This window comes from Nomia melanderi, chromosome 2 (genome assembly GCF_051020985.1).
Source record: "Nomia melanderi isolate GNS246 chromosome 2, iyNomMela1, whole genome shotgun sequence".
Classification (NCBI taxonomy): domain Eukaryota; kingdom Metazoa; phylum Arthropoda; class Insecta; order Hymenoptera; family Halictidae; genus Nomia; species Nomia melanderi.
Genome location: NC_135000.1, coordinates 421,887 through 441,056, shown reverse-complemented (window position 1 = coordinate 441,056; position 19,170 = coordinate 421,887). Strand labels below are relative to the sequence as shown.

The 19,170-nt window shown below is 42.0% G+C and overlaps 1 protein-coding gene across 1 annotated transcript in view; it reads left to right on the top strand.

The window, feature by feature from the left end:
* Positions 1 to 2,475: 2,475 nt before the first annotated feature.
* LOC143176942 (uncharacterized) overlaps positions 2,476 to 19,170 on the top strand; it is a 219,580-nt gene continuing 202,885 nt past the window's right edge. The window contains exons 1-4 of the mRNA XM_076374615.1: positions 2,476 to 3,648; positions 3,726 to 3,947; positions 4,005 to 4,112; positions 6,039 to 6,169. The gene's annotated coding sequence lies outside the window, so the exon portion shown is untranslated. The remainder of the gene's footprint in view (positions 3,649 to 3,725; positions 3,948 to 4,004; positions 4,113 to 6,038; positions 6,170 to 19,170) is intronic.

Here is a 19,170-nt window from a genome sequence, read left to right as displayed (position 1 = left end):
TTTATTATTGTATATAACAATAAGAAAGAAATCAATTAATTTTATATAACTGTAAGTTAGAGTATTTGCTTTAACCAATCACGGACCAAAATACTGTGTAACTATGTTTCAAGTAAATAAATAGAACATTCATTCTATGAACATTATGGTGTTCGAATATTAAATCGAGTAACTGTAAGTATTTTTCTAGAATAATTCAGTAAATATTTTGCATTTCTTATATGTGAAGATCATGTACTGTGCACGTTTTACATCTTGCGCTTTTATCTATTTACGCATTTGACATTGTCCGTTTTTACGTGCTTTCGTACATGTGCACATTTTTCGTGTACGTTGTTTTCCTGTTCGCTTTGTTCTGACTATGAGAGCCACCTATCGGCCATCGATGCTGATATCACGCGCTCTTACAATTTAGAACAGCGCCCCTTAAACTTTTTTTTATTCGTGATCCCTTTTTATCATCGAGATTATTTCGCGACACCAGATTTAAATATAAAACAAAGATATAAAGATAAATATTTCCCCATAAATTTATTTCTTTGGTAAACAATATATTCATGAAAAAAAGTAGTTTTAGAATTTGTTTCAGGTATGCAAAAATTAATGGAAAAAATTGAGATGAATGTGCTTGTTTTGTGCTGCATAACAAATTAAATCTGTGTGCAATATTTGACACTGCTGGACGTAAAGCTTCCTTAACATTTTTCAGCGTTAAACAGTATTTGGATTTAACCCTTTGCACTCGAGAGATGACTCTTAGTCACCATTTGATTTGATATAACAAATTACAAAGTGGTATATGTAATATTAAGTTTTGTATAATGCTTTAATATGTGAAATATTTATATAAAATAGCTTTGTTTCTTAATTTACGTATGTTTTCTTATTAGTTCGTTTCAAATTGTGTTGCCTGTGTCTCATTGGAAAGTGTCAAATTTTTCTAGTGAAAAGCTTCCGAGTGCAAAGGGTTAATAAGCGTTAAAGCTTGTTTTTTAATATGTAAATATAATGTACAGCTTAATTTGGTCAGTATTACGATTTTATAACTGCACAGAACATGCGATATATTAAATTAAAGATAATGGAGGGATTGCGATTAATGTTTCTTTAAATTCATATATCTGAATTAAATTGTCGTGACCTCAACATTTCGCTTTACGAACCCATTTGGAATCGCGCCCTATAGTTTAAGTAACGCTGGGTTAGAAGATTCTTTCCGCGAAGCGGCTCTAGACATAAGCATCTTCCACGTCCATTTGCGAGGTGTCTTCTTAGAAATAATGAGATATTAGAAGTAAAATTCTCCGTGCGTCCACCTGAAAGGTGATTTCTTAGTATTTAAGAATGTTACCACTTTTTAGAAATAAGATCAAATTTGTAGTATAAAACCAGAGTGGGACTTAACCTGTAACACTAGATCTACCGTTCCAGCCAAAATGGCTGGTTTTGGTTTTCCTGTTTCGCTATTATTGATACCTTAAAATCATGGAATATTTGAAATGATTTTAAAAATAAATAGTTTCGTTTCAATATTATAATGATTATCTGAAGAAACTGGAAATAATTCTAGTATTAAGTAGGAGGCTGAAATTTGTTGACGTTAATGTTCAGGTGGGGTGTCCACGACACCCCATGGTAAATGAACAATTTGTAGGCGTAAGAAATAAGGAATTTCATCCTCAATAATCAAGATAATCTGTCGCTGATAAAACATTCAACTATTTGTGAAGCAGTTTAGTATCATGGTTATTCGTAAAGGATGTAATTTGTGAATTTATCCTTGTGATACCCGGTAATTGATAATGTGTGACCAGGTATTAAAGTGTTAAGAAAATGAAAAGAACATGCAGATATGTCAGCAGGGGAAATTTGTAAATAGTTATGCGGACGTTACAGGTATGGAAACCCGAATGTTCCGCGACGACACACACTCCACTACGAAAGTTTTTTTGCGAGAATGAATTTATGACAGTGTAGTTTAACATTATTTGGGACGGTACTAATATAGCCAGACGTCTTCAAGACGTTTTAAGGTCATTCTACTTAAAAAAGTATGCATAAACTGTTAGAAACAACCCACTCGCCTACTTAAGGGTTAAATACTAACAGGGAAAGGTATCGAACCAGGAAGTTCAAAAAATTATAAAATTTTTGGTATAAGTAGAGTAAGTCAAGCCTAATAGTTTGCAATTGTTTTCGTGTCGAATTTCACTTAAAAGGGGTAAAACCATCCCTTGAAAGAAATGCAAATTTTTCTTGCCCATGAATTATCTTGAAAACAATAAGAGATAGCGAAAAAAAGTTTAAATAAAAAATACGTTGTTCTTTAACGCCTATGAAATTACAAAATTTTATTATTTTATAGGCGTGAAGGAACAATGTATTTTTGTTTAAACTTTTTTCCGCCATCTTTTACCGTTCTCAAAATAATCTACGGGGAAGAATAATTTGCATTTTTTCAAGGGATGGTTTCACTTCTTCAAAATTAAATTTGGTACGAAAAATTGCAATGTATTAGGTTTAACTTACTCTACTTATGTACAAAGCTTCACAATTTTTTGAATTTCTAGGTTCGATACCTTTCCTTGTAAGAAGGCAACTCGCAGGTGGTTGTGGGAAGATGCTTATGTCTAGAGGCGCTTCACCAGAAGAATCTTACTTCTAATCTATGGAAGGATAACAGCGGATTTGTTTATCGTAGAATGGCTATTGTAACAGCACTTTATTTGATACAACGTTCTATGAATTCCGTTTGTGCGGTGAAGTCGAAAATTGTACGATTCGTAGAGGATGTAGTTTCGCAACGTGACTGCATTAATTTTACGTTAAAGCCAAAGTCGCGTGCAATTTGCGAAGAATACGGTTTGCAACCTAAACTGTTGCATTGAAAACAGTTTAGAGAAATTGAGGGAGAGACAAAGAGAGAGGGACAGAGACATTTATGTAAATTTTTGTTGCAATAAAAGCAGACTACGCGGACGACATCAGTTCTTCATCGTACTTTGTTTGATATTTTGCCTTCCTTATTAGATACTTTTTCATGCAACAGTGAGTGAACAAAAATTGGCGATGGTTTAAAAAAAAATTATTTATTAATTTTATTATTTTTATACTTAAATGTGTGAAATTGATCAATTTATAGACATGGATGGTTTTATGGTTGATAAAGAATTCCTATGTAAAGAAATGGTAATAATGAACGTTAATGACGGGACATATTTCAAAGCTGATTTTCGTTTAGATAAGCACTTTTATGAATTATCGGAAACCGACAGAAAGTCCGTATGGTATGTTTCTAATTTCGTACACGGGATACCTTTACTGATTTTGGTTATGAAAATTTTAAACAAGAGGATATATTCGACATTATCGAGAATTTTGTTCGGAATTATACAGATCCTCTTATTGCTTATAAAGGTGGGCATTTTGAGAGAGACGTTCTACAGCAACTTGGTTTTCGTAATGTAAATTTAGAGACGTTCGGTTGTCCAAAATACGATTATTTACTAACTGATTCCGCGTACCGTTTGGATAATAACGTAATATGCCGGCTACACTGTTGATGGCGTAATAGAAATTTAATTAAAGACCATCACTGTTGTTTGAATGAAGTACGCACATTTAGGTTATGGCTAAATAATTATAAAGGTAGGCTATCCAACAATATAAAGTATGTAAATATTTTTTACAGTGACTGCATTTTGATTTCTTGTTTTTACAAACAGATGACTAAACTGGCGTTAAAGATAAAAAAAAGACGATTAAACATCTGGCTCAGAGTTGATTTTACTGTTTGAGTTCAAATGATTGTGCTGTCTGTTTTTATCGAGTAAGATGTTTGCGCGATCGGAAGCTCAGCGACTACTCATTGAAGGAACATACAAAATAGAGTGTTGATATTAACTATATATATTGATAGTTAAGGATGCCAAAATGTTAAAAGAAAGGTACATAATTCAAAACTTAGTGAATCAAACAGTCACTAATATATATTTTTCAAACAGAAGGAAGGTATAAATATCAATGATGACAATAAGAATGATTATGGCAATGATGACAATAATGAAGGTGATGATGACGACGACGCTGACAGCTGTCAATAAAATGACAACGTGAGTAAAAAAAAAAAACAATTTGGTTCAGTGAACAAAGTCTGTAATTTGTTTTTTCAATTCTTTTGCAACAGAACTTGAGAGGACTTAAAACGAGAAGACTACAAGTATTGTATAATATAAAGATAAAAGAAAATATATTATACATATAAGAAATTTTTAATAACATAAATCAATTTTTTTATAATATTACATGATATAAAAGATAAGAGAAATATATTACACTTATTATGGAATATTTTTATAACATTAAATTTATCTATTGTTTCTGTAGCGGTACGTGGCTCGCAGCGTTGGTAGGAAATAGCATTGACCGCTTACAGACGTTTAGGTATAGGCAATTAAGCCTACCCTAAAGTCTGTAAGTCGGCGAAAATATTTTACACTTTTTACACGTGCGTAGCTGAATAGGCTACCCTACCATAAACGCTGCCAGCCATGTCCCGTTAAGGCTTCTTCGGCCGCACGGTCAGCGCGGCTCGGAAAAAACATTACAAATTAGAAATGCACAATTTTTCCCCTACCAAAAAATCGAGGCGACGTTGGAGAAGGGAACTAGCTCCACCCTCGAAGTTTCTAAGGGGTAACGCCTTTCCGAAGACTAGGATAAATAAAGCGGAAAGGCGCGAGGAAGCACCTTTTACATTACATTACATTACATTACAACACATTACCCGTTCTGCCTCCGAACACTCATCTACGCAAATAAATAACTTGTAAACATCTTTGTCGCGAATATTAAATAACACTCTACATTCCGACAGTTTCTTTTATTCTTTATTATTGAAACAACAATGTGTATCAAAGTAATTCCGAGAGAGATCGTTCTACGGGTGAGATAGCCCAATCTCGTTTAAATTGTCAAATGTTTATATTTTCAACTGAATCTTGCAGAGAAACCTCATTAACTATTCTTCCTATATATACTTGCTTTCAATGTATTTCTTTTCGTTATATGTCGACGACGTTTATAACGTAATAGTTTTTTTAAAAAAGTGAACCATCTCTCCCCGACTTACCCTAAATAAATTTTTATTACGTCATCGAAATCGCTTATACTTTACATTTGCCGATAATAGTATCGCAAGTAGCGTACCTCGCCTATTTTCATAAGATTGACAAATGTTGGTAAAAACATATATTTTGTACAACTCGTTTCTCTGACAAAAATGTCGCCACTTTCTAGTTTTTATGATAATCGCAGAAAACTTTTATGCACAAGTATATGGTCTTTAGTGGAAGACGGTTGTGTTGTGTTTCATGTTACCGATTACACAAGAATTTAAGTTTGTTAGTAGGAATCCAATTAGCTATATACTTCATTTCTGCTACGAGAGTATTATATATAATATATATTGTATAAAAAGATTGATGTTAACGAATAAATGGAAATTACATTTTATAATATAATATATATTTATATAATATATATAATATAATATATATGGATTTATTCTGTAAATCACCATACAATTCCAGCTTTTTGCAAGATTATTCTTGAGTGATTAATATTTTAATTATTTAATTTTTCAATTGTGTAATGTTTTGATTAATTGAAATTAAATTTCATACATTACTTATTCGTTTGAATTGCAATATTTTTAGTTAAATGGTATAATATCGAAATATGTAATTTTGAATACATTGATGTGTACTATTTTGAGTTCAAGTATAGGTTTGCTGTATTACTTATAAAGACTTTTCAATTGCAAATTAGAATTATATATTAATGTTGAAACCTTACTGAAAATGTATATAATTTCCTAATATAATATAATATAATATGATGTACGGAGAAGTTATATTTCGGATAATTTATTTTTGTATCTTCTAAGCTCCGAAATATTATTCTATACAATCTTGAAACATTTTTTTTCATACAGTTTCTCGTCATTAATCTGACTTATGCTATTATTCGGTATATAGTGTGTTCGGTGGTCTGGGACAGCACTTTCCAAACCCTCATACTCCCTATGGACACTGGTTCGACCAGAACAACGTGGGACTCTAGTGGAAGCAGCCTTCAGGTTTCTAGGAGCAGCAGTTGGATTCTCCTGGTGAGTCAGATACCATTGTGAACATTTTTTGACATCGTCCCCCTCAACTCCCCGTACTCAGTGTGCTCGGGTCGGTTCCCACGAGTGAAGCGTGTTACAATACTGATCGTCACGAGAGAGACTTCAAAAACCGCCGGTTACACGAGTACAGGACACATTTGTACGGACTGTGGCGCGGCATATAACCGGCCTTTTCCACTAGGGTAGTGAATCACCTTATCGTGGTCCTGGGGCTCGCGCGCGCTAAGCATTCACTTGTGGTTTTGTGCATTGATAGTTACTCAGTTAGATTCACTCGGTAATCCAAAGGGAATTTACCGCAGCCGATAAAGTAGATTTCGGTAAATTGACGGGAACTCACCAACGGTCGGTAAAGCAGATCCCCCCCGCGCAGAATCGTCTGGCCCCAAAGAATCGGCCATTTCGTACGAGCTCGGTCAACTAACACTTCGCAATGAAAAAGGGGACATCCGCCGTCATCGTTAGAGTTTACGCTTCGGAGGAAACGGAGGCCGTCTCCGATTCAGGACCCATTCTCGTCACAATGGCTGGAGCCAGAGAACGAGTGCAGCAGCGTGACAAGCGATGGTATCCCGATAATCTCGGCGAGAAAGTCGCTTTGATAAAAAGTGTTTCACTAGTTCACTAGTTTGTTTTACACATCTGGTGAATTATGCGAGCTTGCATTGTTTGAATCGTTTTGTCCCTGCCCTACAACCAGAACGGTTGCCGAAACTCGTTGATCCGGAATAGTTATTTTCAACAATTGTTTAACTTTCCGCTGGCTCTCAAATTGTGTGAGCCATGTGGGTCCTTATAACCAACGCTTATTCTTTTAATGCTCCTAATACGGTTTCAACTAAATTTGCCAATAGAAGAGCTGAGCATAATTCTAGCCTAGGTATTGTCATAGTTTTTACTGGTGCTACACGGGATTTAGCGCACAATAATTGCACGTAACAATGGCTGTTGTTATTGATAGATCTTAGGTATATATAAGCTCCACAAGCACGCTCACCTGCGTCGCAAAATCCATGCAATTGAATGTCAATGAAATTAGCTAAGATAGTTTGTCGAGGTACTTTACACTGGCTGAGTATAGAAAGCTCATTCTTAAAATTTATCCATTTTGTACATAATGCCTTCGGTATTGACTCATCCCAATTGAGATTCGCCTTCCATAATGCTTTCATGATAAGTTTGGCTATTACGATCGCAGACCCTAACAGTCCTAACGGATCAAATAATTGTGCAATTTCTGATAATATATTGCGTTTTGTAACGCACTTGTTATTGGCTAGTGAATTGATTGAATACGTTAACTTGTCTTCGATGGAATTCCAATGAACCCCTAACAACTTTCTGGTTTGTATATTTAAGCAAATGTTTGATGATGCGTTAGTATTATTGGATTCGCTAGTTAATTAAAAGTTCTTCTAATTGCTTTTTTAAATGTGAGGCTTCTTGAATTGTAGCCGCGCCCGAGAGCAAATCATCAACGTAGAAATCATTTTCTAAAATCGCGGCGGCTTGAGGATATTTACTACGTAGTTCATTTGCTAATTATTGCAATGTTCTAGCTGCAACAAAGGGTGCCGGCGCTGTCCATTGAGTAACTGTGGTTAATTTAAATACACGAACAGCTTCATGCTCATTATCTCGCCACAAAATTTTTTGATATATTGCGTCTAGATCGCTAACTTGTATTTGACGACACATTTTTTGTATGTCAGCTGCAAGTACCACGTTATGTAGTCTGAATCTCATAATAATGAATATTAATTCATCTTGGATGCTAGGTCCCACTCTGAGTGTATCACTCAATGACATATTCGTCGTGCTTTTAGTGGATGCATCAGACTGTACGAACTTTAGTAGATAAATTTTCATTCTTAACTACCACGTGATGAGGTATGTAATAACCCTCATGTGTTTTATCCTGTTGGGTAATTTCGCACATATGCCCGAGATCAAAATATTCTCTTAAAAATGTTGAATATTGGTGTTTCAATTCTTTGTTTTTAGCTAATTTTTTTTCCACCGCGTGGAATCTACGCAATGCCGTATTGTACGATTCACCTAGGGAAATCTTTCGTTCGTTAAATGGTAGTTGTACCGTGTATCGTCCCCTTACATCGCGTGTGGTGGTTTCCGCGAATAACCGTTCACATTCTAATTCTTCTGCTGAACGATGTGTTTTACCAGAAATTTCTTCCACCTACCAGAATCAAGTTAACTGATTATCTAACGTAGTGATTAAGTGACAAGCTCGAGGATTTATTTTATAATTAGTTTTTCCAATATCACCTACAACTATCCAACCTAACAATGTTTTTGTAGCGTTAATCCCGATTCGTTTTACAGTTGAATTTATCCGTTGCTCAATAATTTATAAAACAGCGTTGTTCTAGTCGATGCATCTATTTCTGCAGGTTTGTCAAATTCGGAGTCTGCTAACCTAATTTCTGGCGGAATAGCACTAGTTCGTCGCTCGATTTGTCGCCACGGCAACATGCCTGTGATTGTCGGGAAGGCTACAAGCTCTACTTCTGCCTCAAAATTATTCGTCTTTGACCTGATTTTAGTTTTTACTCGATATTCCGCTCGCGTAGTAAATTGCCTTAATTCTGCGAATGGCAGATCAATTTTATCCTTTTTTAACGTTAGGTTTTATGCTGATCGCGTAGAAATGAAATTGCCTTGTGGACATCCGTCTAATAGTATTCTACATGCACGTTCTCGATTATTGCCGTCTAATATTTTTATGCGTGCTATTCCTAACAATACCTCTCAATCGTACGTTACTGCATGACTTTTCTGTATTATTTCCTTAGAACTGCCAGGAATTGCCTGTGATTCATCACCTTTATCATTATTAGTCTTTATATAATAATTGTCTATATGCAACAGCGTACTGTGTTTTCGATTGCAATTTTTTACAACCAGCAACCATGCAGTTAGCTGTTGTATGGTTGTTTCTTAAACAATTAAACCATAACCATAACATACATATAGATGTAATGATCTCCCCGATAAAAGGTGCATTCTATCTGCTGTTGGGTATCGACGTACACTTGAGCGCGAGCTCTAAATGGTTTTTCGACTCGATTTCCGCAAGTATTCGCATTCAATCGTCTACCTGACTTATTCTTCGGAATGGTAAACTCTTCAATTTCATCTCCCTGTTCTTGTTTTTCGAAAAAGGCAATAAGATCATTAAATTTCGGCATTTGAGTATTCTTTAACGTGCGCTACCAAGCTCTACTTGATGACTTGTCTAATTTTTGCGTGAGAATATGTACTAAAAATGCATCCCAACTATCAACCGGCAACTTTAACGCGTTTAGTGCGTTAACGTGCATTAATTGCGCTCTCCTTAAATGTTCTTAAACTAACAGGCGAATCTTTATTAATTTTAGTCTATTCTAAAAATGACTTTAAATGTGCATGTATTATTTGTCGCGGTCTGTCACATCGCTGCTTAAGAAGTTCCCATGCTACCAGATAATTTTCCTTGGATGCGTGTAAGGATTCGATTATTGTGGCAACGCTACCGCGTAACGAATTTTTTAATAGATGAAACTTCTGAACAGCTAGTATTTTTGAATCATTGTGTACAAGAGATTGAAATGCATCATAGAAACTATGCCATTCGATAGGGACACTATCGAATGACCGGATTTCGAGTTTAGGTAATAACGTGTTACTTTGTTGAATGACAAGGTTTGAGGTATTTGAGGATGATTCAGGTATAGTACTAGCGGTCTTGGTCGGTGTTTCCTTTAATTTAAGGACCCGAAGCCTTCGACTAATTAAATCAGAACATTCATAAAATAACTCATCAAATTGCTGCCTTTCTACATTGGAATCTTTCTCAAGCTGCGCTTCTTTGGCAAGATCCTCAATTTCGGCTTGAATTTCTTTCAATGTTTGATAATATTCATTTAAGCTCTCTTTACGTGTTTGTAATGCCTCAATATCCATATCCGGATGGTTACTTCAATGACTTGTTAAGCACTATACATTCGCCTTATTTACCCCGCGTGCCTTGGTTAGTGATTTGATTTTCTTTATAATCAACATCTTAATGCAATCGCTTTTGCTCAATTGATAAACCGAGACAACTTCGAATTCACTCTTTAGAAAATTTTGGATGTTTAGATGTGTAGAGGAAGTGGAGATTGTTTAAGCTTACTTGCTGTTGATCTTGTTGTTGACTCTGTGGTTGCTTTCCAATGGGATGTCCACTACGGCTGCTTGATTTTTGACGTAACCCTACGTCGCTGTTCATGATGATTCGTTCGATGATTGATGCTCACCGAGAAATTGATGTTGAAACCGTATGTGGTTGCTTTCCAATGGGATGTCCACTACGGCTGCTTTTGTTTGACGAGAATGTGTCTTCGATGCCTTTTTTCCGCATGTGACTGCTTTCTATTTGAATGTCCACTACGGCTGCTTGATATTTGACGTAAATATACGTCGTTGTATATGATGATAGAAACTGCATTTTGCATCCACACCGATGAATGACTTCAATACTTTCCACTCACAACAACTTTAATGTTTTGTTAACGAATGTTTAGTTACTTATACTGTTCACTATGATTCGTATTACTTCGACTTTGCAATTCAGCATCTGGCTCGAACGACCAAATGTTGAGACGTGAGCAAAAGGTTTGTTTAAGAATGTGAAAGGAACTTTCTTTGTATGTCCCGCTCCACTCGCTGACTTAACGGCCAGTGCTTTAATAATTGCTTCTTGATAACTAATACTTTAATTTATTGTAAAAATGTGGACTTGACTGCCTCACTGAATCGTGAGAAGTGACGAAGTGTCTTCTCGTCTCCGACGTTGACACCATGCGTTGGATTGAGTATGAATTGTCTTTTTTGTTTTAAGCCAATCGGCGCATTTTTTCTATTTTTTGGCTAACGCCCTTTAGCCAGCCCCTTTCCAAGCGTAGGTGAGGGCAATGTGTGTGTATGTGTCGGGGGGGGGGGGGGATTCTCGAAGGTTCGCTGACTTGCGAAAATTCCCTGCGGGTTGAAACTTGTCTGTAAGTACTGGTGTGCATATGTTTGGCCGACCCTTCGGAAATCGCGATTTTATGACCTGGTCGGTTATTAAGATGAAAGAGACAAAGTTCTATGCCTTTTGTATGCACTGCAAGTTAACTAAAATAAATGTTTGCTGTCGCGACGGTAAATATGTCGGTTACAGTAAATGAGACTCAAAAGTAGTATAGCCAGCTTTCCAGAAGTGCATCCGAGTGTTTGTGATGAGTGCGAGTGAGAAGAATGCTTGTGGGGGAGAGAATGATTTTTGGGAGAGATTGCCTGTGAGAGAGTTGCGGAAGCGAGAGTCGTGTGTTGGCCTCCATGGCATTAAGTTGTATTTTTACGTACTGTCCGTGTTGTTTCCATATCTTATTAAATACATATATTTTTTCCTAGTTCTCGATTACTCAAGATCCACATTTCATTATCTATAATATAGTAATCACTGTAGTAGTAAAAAAAGAATGAACACTAAACGAAACTGTCTGTCCCGTCCATGTCATAACGAACCTTCGAGAGTATTTGTAAGGTTCTTCCGTATCGGACGGAACATTATTCCAGCCTGAAATTGATAAATTTAATTATAATCATTCGAGACTGAATACATCAATTGGTTATTCGGCATCAATTTTGAAATACTTTCAATTATTTTTTTCGGAAAACTTTGTCAATTTTATTGTTGACGCGACAAATGATTATCAAAGTAGCTCCGATAATAATAATACTATATGTTTCCGAAAAACATCTCAAAAAATGTTGCTTTCAAATGTTTATCGTTAGACCAATATTCAAGATATGACAATTTTTTATTTCGTGACATTAATAATTTCATTCTAAGAAAACAATACATTTCTCCAAGAGAAATTTTTCGGGTGTAGTTACGTGTACAGATTGATTTTTATATTTGTTGAAAATCTTACATTTTAATACGAATAACATAACAACAAATAGATTGTATATGTTACAGCGTGAGCAAAGTTTCGCGACGCGATATGTAGGAGAAAGAGAATATTTTATTAAAACAGTGTTTTCTTCACAACTCATAATAAAACAATCATCCCAAGTCGAACCATGCGCATAATATATACAGGCGTTTATTTTCAAGAAATGTTCCCCTGTCCTTGCATAGCTTGGGCGGGGGTAAATACAATTTAGCGCCTTTATGGCGAAGGCTATTTCCAATAATGATTTTATATACATATCTTATACATATCTTTTTATATACATATCTTAGATAACATAATTTTTCTACAATTGTGGCTTATCATTATATATTGTATAGGTACATGCACATAAATAAATAAATATATATAAATAAAACAAATAAATAAAGAAAAAAGATAAATAATAAATAAATAAATAATAAATAGATATATCATAGGTAAATAATAATCAATAAATATTTAAGTAGTTAACGCAACAAAAAGAATAAAAGAATAAAAGAGGTGGTGGTGCATGTACATATAGATAGTGTATGTAGGCATAGTGCTCGATTGCATGTGGAGCATAATTATTATCGTCACGGCCACTACCAGGGTCTTAATATACCCGGGCCTTCGCCATTATAACTAAGGAGTTAATAAAATACAATAAATAATACATAAATAAGGAAATAAGTAAATACAATAAATAATACATAAATAAATAAATAAATAAGGAAATAAATAAATACAATAAATAAATACCATAAATAAATAAATATAAAGAAATAAATAAATACAATAAATAGATAACAAAAGATCAGATAAATAGATGTATAGGCAAGGTATCATACACACCAGGGTTAGCTATGGCTATAGTAGTCGGGGCGCATGCGCGGTAGCAAGTGCTTAGAAGCGGTAGACAGAATGGGGGGGCAAGCAGTGTAGACGGTGTTAGTGTGTAAGGTAATGTAAGTACTTAGATGGTTAAAAGAAAGACAATAAAAAAGAAATAGCATCTAAAAGTCAAATGTCAAAAGTGTTAAAAAAAAAAAGAAAACCCGGAAATAATTCAATAAATAAGTCAATATATACGTGAGAGTAGTAAAATGGATACAAAAGATAAAATAATAATAGGAAAGAAAGTTAGGACTTCCATGTCAGTGTATTTGTTAAACCTGTGCTCCGTTAGTCTTTTTCGTGTATAGTCTAGTCATTAGCAAATAAAATATTAAAAGTTAAGATAGTTAGTTAAATAGTTAAGAAGTTAAAATTAGGTTAATAGTTAAAAGAAGAAAGAATAGAAATAGTTAACAAGAATAAAATAGTTCGTTGGAGTAGATAAGATAAAAATAGATAGATAAAGAAAGAATATAAAACCAACTAAATAAATAAATAAGCAGATAAATAAATAAATAAATAAAAAGGTAAACAATTAACTAGTTTAGGCCAATGAATAAATAAATAAATAATAGGTAAATAAATAAATAAATAAACAAATAAATAAATAAATAATTAAATAAGTAGATAAATAAATGAATGAATAAATAAATAAATAAATAGGCCATATAAGATAATTTAATTGACTAGACTAGTTTAAGCTAAGGTCGCATGGTTTAAAATTATATTTGTACTTACATTTCCGCTGCATTCCCCAGAGTCATCCACCGCTTAAGTCGGGGGAGTTGATCCAGCAGTTTCTAAATGGGTCGGCCTGGATCAGGGGCCGGGACATCCTCGGTGAGGGCCTCGCGATACTGGCGAACTCCCGAGACGTGCTCCACGTAGATATCCCGGCTCCACCGGACAGTCTCCGACACAATGAGCCGGCGCATCAGAGATGCGTACCGATTACCGATACGCAAAATCTTCAACACCGACTCATTGACCGGATCCCAAGAGCCGAGGGCACCGACGACGATCGCGGAGACCGCCACCCGATAACCGCGCCCTCCGAGAACGTCGGCCAGGGGCTTATACTTCTGTATCTTTCGCGCCCTGGCCTCTTCGAAAGAAATATACTCGTTCTCGAAGGGCACGGTGACATCGACGATGACGATGCTCCTTGAGGGCTCGTGCCTGACAACGATGTCAGGCCTCAGAGCCCCCAGATCCCCGTCGATGCCCTCGACCGTCCGGTTAACCCTTATGTCCCCTGGAAGACGGCAAGCCTTAGCGATACGGGAAACCACTGCATCGTGGCGAAGTTTCCAGGCCGCCGAATGCGGACGACAGTGGCAAAGGACGTGGGGAAGGGACTCGAGCTCCGCCCCGCAACGCCGGCAACGTTTATCACCCGCGCCCCAGTGCTTTGCCCCGTTAAGAGGCAGGACGTCGAGGCGAGCTCGGTGTATAAACTGCCAATCAGCGAAGCGGGTGAAGTTGCCGCCGCGGAGAAAGTGGTTTGAAACACCACTCAGCGACGACACCCCGAATACCTTCCCCTGGTCCCTTTTGCGTAGAAGACGCTGGTGGTAGAATTCTACCACTGCCATCCGCAGTCGGCGGATTATCTGGCCCCTCGCCACGGGCGGAACAATGGTCTCCCGATCGCGAGAACCCCTGAGCGTAACCGCGAGCTCAGATCTCGCCTCGCTCCACTGCCAACGCAATCCAAGAAGGTCCCGACTCCTGCGTGCCGCATTCCGCGCCCTCGACCACAGCGAAGAAATGTCCCCCCCGTCCCTGGCGAAGTACCCCTCCAGCGAACCAGAGATGTACTCGGCCAGGTCATTGTTGGACGGGTTAGTATGGCCGAGGGTCGCGCATTTTGCGGGATTAAACCGCAATCCGATGCCACTCGCCGCAGCATCCACTGCCTTTAGCAGCGTTTCCATACCCTCCGGGGTGTCGGCGATCAACGCGAGATCGTTCGCGTACGCCAGGACACTGTGCCGATGGCCGTGCAACGTGTAACCCGCCGAGGTTCCGGTAGCTGCGCGCAGCACCGGTTCCAGGGCGAGGTTAAACGCCACAGGGCTCATCGGACAGCCCTGGCGCACCCCGGAGAGGATGGGAACGGGGTCTGTAAACCCATCGGCTGTCCGCACCCGTGTAGTGCAACCGTGGTACATACTCTTCAGAATATTCTGAAGAGTAGAGGGAACCCCGGCCTCCACGAAGGATTGGTAGATGGAGGCGTGGGGGACCGAGCCGAACGCGTTCGACAGGTCCAGCCACGCCACCACCACCTGACGCCCCCACCTGCGAGCGTCTGTAAGGGCTCCCTGCAGCACGAAGTTGTGTTCATAACACCCCTCGTACGGCAGGAAGCCCTTTTGCGCGGGACTAAGGCGCTTTTTCTTGACCGACCACGCGACGAGACGGTCAGCCAGAACAGCGGCGAAAAGCTTCGGGGTCGTGTCGGACATGGCCAGCGTTCGCCAGTTCGACAGGTCATCGCGATCACCCTTTTTGTGCACAAGCACAGTGTTGGAAGTTTTCCAACACGAGGTGACCGACTCCAGACGAAGACATACGTTAAACAATGAGGTCAGCAAATGTGACCCCGGATCTGCCCTTTTCAGATCATTGTAAGTGAGACCGTCGGGACCAGGCGCAGAGTTTGTCATACGCCTGATCCGACGATCCACCTCACTCACTTCAAAGGGCTTCACCAAGGCCACATTGCTGGCCTTGTCTGGAGCCTCGATGGAAGCCGGGGGAGGCCTAGCTCCCAGGTTCCTCACCGGTGAGTACATGTTGAGGAAGTACTCATGTACCCTGTCCTTAGGCACTTTACAGTGCAAGGATGGGCCCATGAGCACCTCCTGAACCGCACGCCGACGGTTTTGCCTGAAGAGCCGTTGTATCCGCGTAGCCTCCCTTACCTGGTCTCCCCGTGTTCGTCCACCTGCCAACACAGGATGATCGCGGTGACCGCTCGAACCGCGAGCCGCTTGGCCGCCCGGCACGCCCCTAGCCCTCGCACACGGTTAGGGCCTATCCGTCCCGCCCCCTCTCGTGGTCGGTCCCTCGACTCTGAAGCCCTGAAGGTATGCCGCGATTTCCCTCGCGACATCCTCCAGCTGCTCCAGGGAGCCAGCGTTCTGCGCCATACCGATCAACAACTCTCTCTCCGAAGGGAACGCTTCCCCCACCAAAGGCCGGATGGCGCCCCTTCTTCGAGAGGGCTGCCCGGATGCCGCAGGACGCCTGGGCTCACGAGGTCCCGAAGCACGCGAGGGTGTGGCCGGTCTGCGACTTCTCGCAGGTGCAGTCGCCTCCGTCGCGGAGGCAGGAGCACCCCTCACGGTTGCATCAACGGGGACGGGCCTCCGATTATCCCCCCCCCCGCGCGATTTAAATCTACCCCTTCCCGCAAAGTTAAAATGGAGCCGGGGGCACTACGGGGGACGCTCGGGAGTCGCGTGGGGCTAAACGATGTACTGTGACTCACCGAGGATGCCACGGAGCATCCTTTTCCAGGGCGATTCGCGTCGCTACGCGAAGCGCTGTTGTTACTGCTGCTGCTGCTGCCCGGTGGCGGCCGGGCGGGGGACTTTTCCCGCGATGGTCGGATGGGCGGAGGCGTCCTCTTCTCTGGCGGCAGCGGCGATGCCTCCTCCTCGGACGACGAGCTGGACGACAGGATCCCGCGGTGGTGGCGTCGGCGGGAACCAGCGGCGATTCGCCACGGCTCCGGTGGAGAATCCGGGGTTACGGCTGCCTCGGCCGGCTGCTGCACCTCCACCTCTTCGATGGGTGGGAGGAGCGGGGCCGCTGGAGATGGTGGTCGCGGCCAGGCCACCATCGCTCCTCCCACAATAGGCAGGAGGGTCATAATCGGCCCCCCGCTGCAGGTGGTGGTCATGGTGGAGGTGTATAACGTCGCCGATGTCGCCGGAATCAGAGCCCCCTCCATGCCGCGGGTGGCCGGCGTCTTTTTGGGGCTCCGTGTCTTCCTTGGTGAGGGGCTGCAGCGTGGCGGAAGGGACCCGGGCGGGGCTGACATTGCCCGGGTCGTTTGCAGCCCCCTTTCCGGTGCAACATCTATCGGTGACGAAGGTGACGTTAAGCTAGGGGCGCCCGCTGTGGTGGCGGCGTAGGATGGCGATGCCGCCGTCCTTACCCCCGAGGGTTTCCGTTGTGCGGCCCTTGATGGTGATGGGCCGCTGGAGGGACTCTTCCTTCCTTCCACCGCCCTTGGGGGTGGTGTGTGGGCGTGGTGGTCCCTCCTAACCTCGGGGACGTTCTTCTGGCTCCGGTCGGAGCCGCCACTGTCCTCCTGGTGTTGGTGGTGGTGATTCTTTTGCCCACCTCCACCGGGACGCTGGCACCCCTCGTGCTCCGTAACACCCGCCTTTGGGTGGTAGTGGGCGGGGTCCTAACGGGCGGGGTCCTCGTTGGAGGGATGCCAGACGACCCCCTGGTAGCGGGGGCCGTTCTTCTGCCCAGTGGGGTGAGTCTAGATGCAAGTAGTGTTGGCAGCCCAGAGTGGGCAGTCGCACCTCGGGGTTTTCCCCCATATCGACGTTCGCCGGCCAGAAGAGCCCTACTTTCCAGCACCACACCTGCGAGGGGAAGTTGTTCGGTGTAGATGTTTTACCGGGCTAGGCTTGGAATAACCCTGTCCTCAATCCCTAAGAGGTATATCATCGGGCAAGTTGTGTCTACCCCTAGAAGAGGGGTGGCGGCTCGTTTACTCAGCCCTGGACGTTGCAGGCAACGCCCAGCGCTGTCCAGCGGGGACCACGAAGAGGTAGAGCCGCCAGCGTTAAAGCTCGACACCCGGCGGGATGGCGTCAGCAGGTGCTGTTGCCGTTGAACCTTACAGTCACGACGCCGAAGTGCCGGCCGCATGGACTGTCAGGGTTTTGAAAAGGCGGAAAGGGGGGGAGGAGAAGGAGAGGAAAAGAAGCGGAAGAAAAAGAAAAGAGAGGAAAAGAAAAGAGAAGAAAAAGAAAAGAGAGGAAAAGAAAAGAGAAGACGAGAAAAGAAAAGACAAGAGAAGAAAAGAAAAGAGAAGAAAAGAAAAGAAAAGAGAAGGAGGAAAAAAAATGAAGGGGGTAGCGGTATTCGCGGGGGGTGGGGCGCGTTTTTCGCGGGGGTGGCGCGGTTTCGTGAGGGGGAGATCGCGGTTTTTCACGGTATTCCGCGGTTTTCGCGGGTGGTTGGGGTTGGGGCCGCGGATTTGGCGGGGGTAGGCGCGGTTTCGCGGGGTGTGGTCTCGCGGTTTCGCGGTGGGTTGGACTTTGTGGCGGGCGCGGATTCGCGTGGGTGATGAGGTCCTGGTGCGGTCGCTGCGTGGAGGCGGCGTTACCCGGATCAGCCTCACCATCGGGTTTCAGTGGGTGGGCGGGCAGAGATTGCGGTGTCGCAGTGCTGTTGGTACTGCTGGGGAGCTCGACCCCAACCAGCCTTACCACTGGTAGAAGGTGGTTCGGGTGATCTAGGTTCGCGGCTGCGGTGGTTCGCGGTATCGCGGATCTAAGCGGCCTTTTTTCCGTGGGGGGGCGGGTGGTTGATGGGCGGTGGGAGGGGGAGGTTGGGTCGGTCGTGACAGTTAATGTCGACTGGTTACTCCCTTCCTTCAGCCTAAGTATCCTGCGGATTACTTCGGCTGCGGTCGGGAAGATGGCCTTGTCGAGCAAGGTGGGGGCAGGTGGGGGCATCCGCTGTTTTGTTTTCCCTGTAGGAGGGTCCGGAGTGGAGCGCGCTCTGTTTCGTACAGAGCGTACTCGAAGAACGTGTGATGGGGTGTATCGTTCACACCGCATCGACAGCGTGGGCTTTCGGTCAGTCCTAGGCTGTGGAGTTTGGCCGCGAAGTCGCCGTGTCCGGAGATGAACTGGGATACGTAGTGGTCTAAGAAGACTCATCCCATGTTCATCCGGAGCTCCACGTCCGGCAGGAGGTGGTGGGTGTGTCTCCCGTGTTGGGAGTTGTCCCACCTCTCCTGCCATTCGCGCAGCAGGGACACGGAGATATCTCCGTCGGTCGCATTCCGGGCAGTCGTTCCTATTGCGGAGGCGTCTGAGTTCCTTATTCTGGCCTCGTATATTAGCGCTGCTCGTCTGA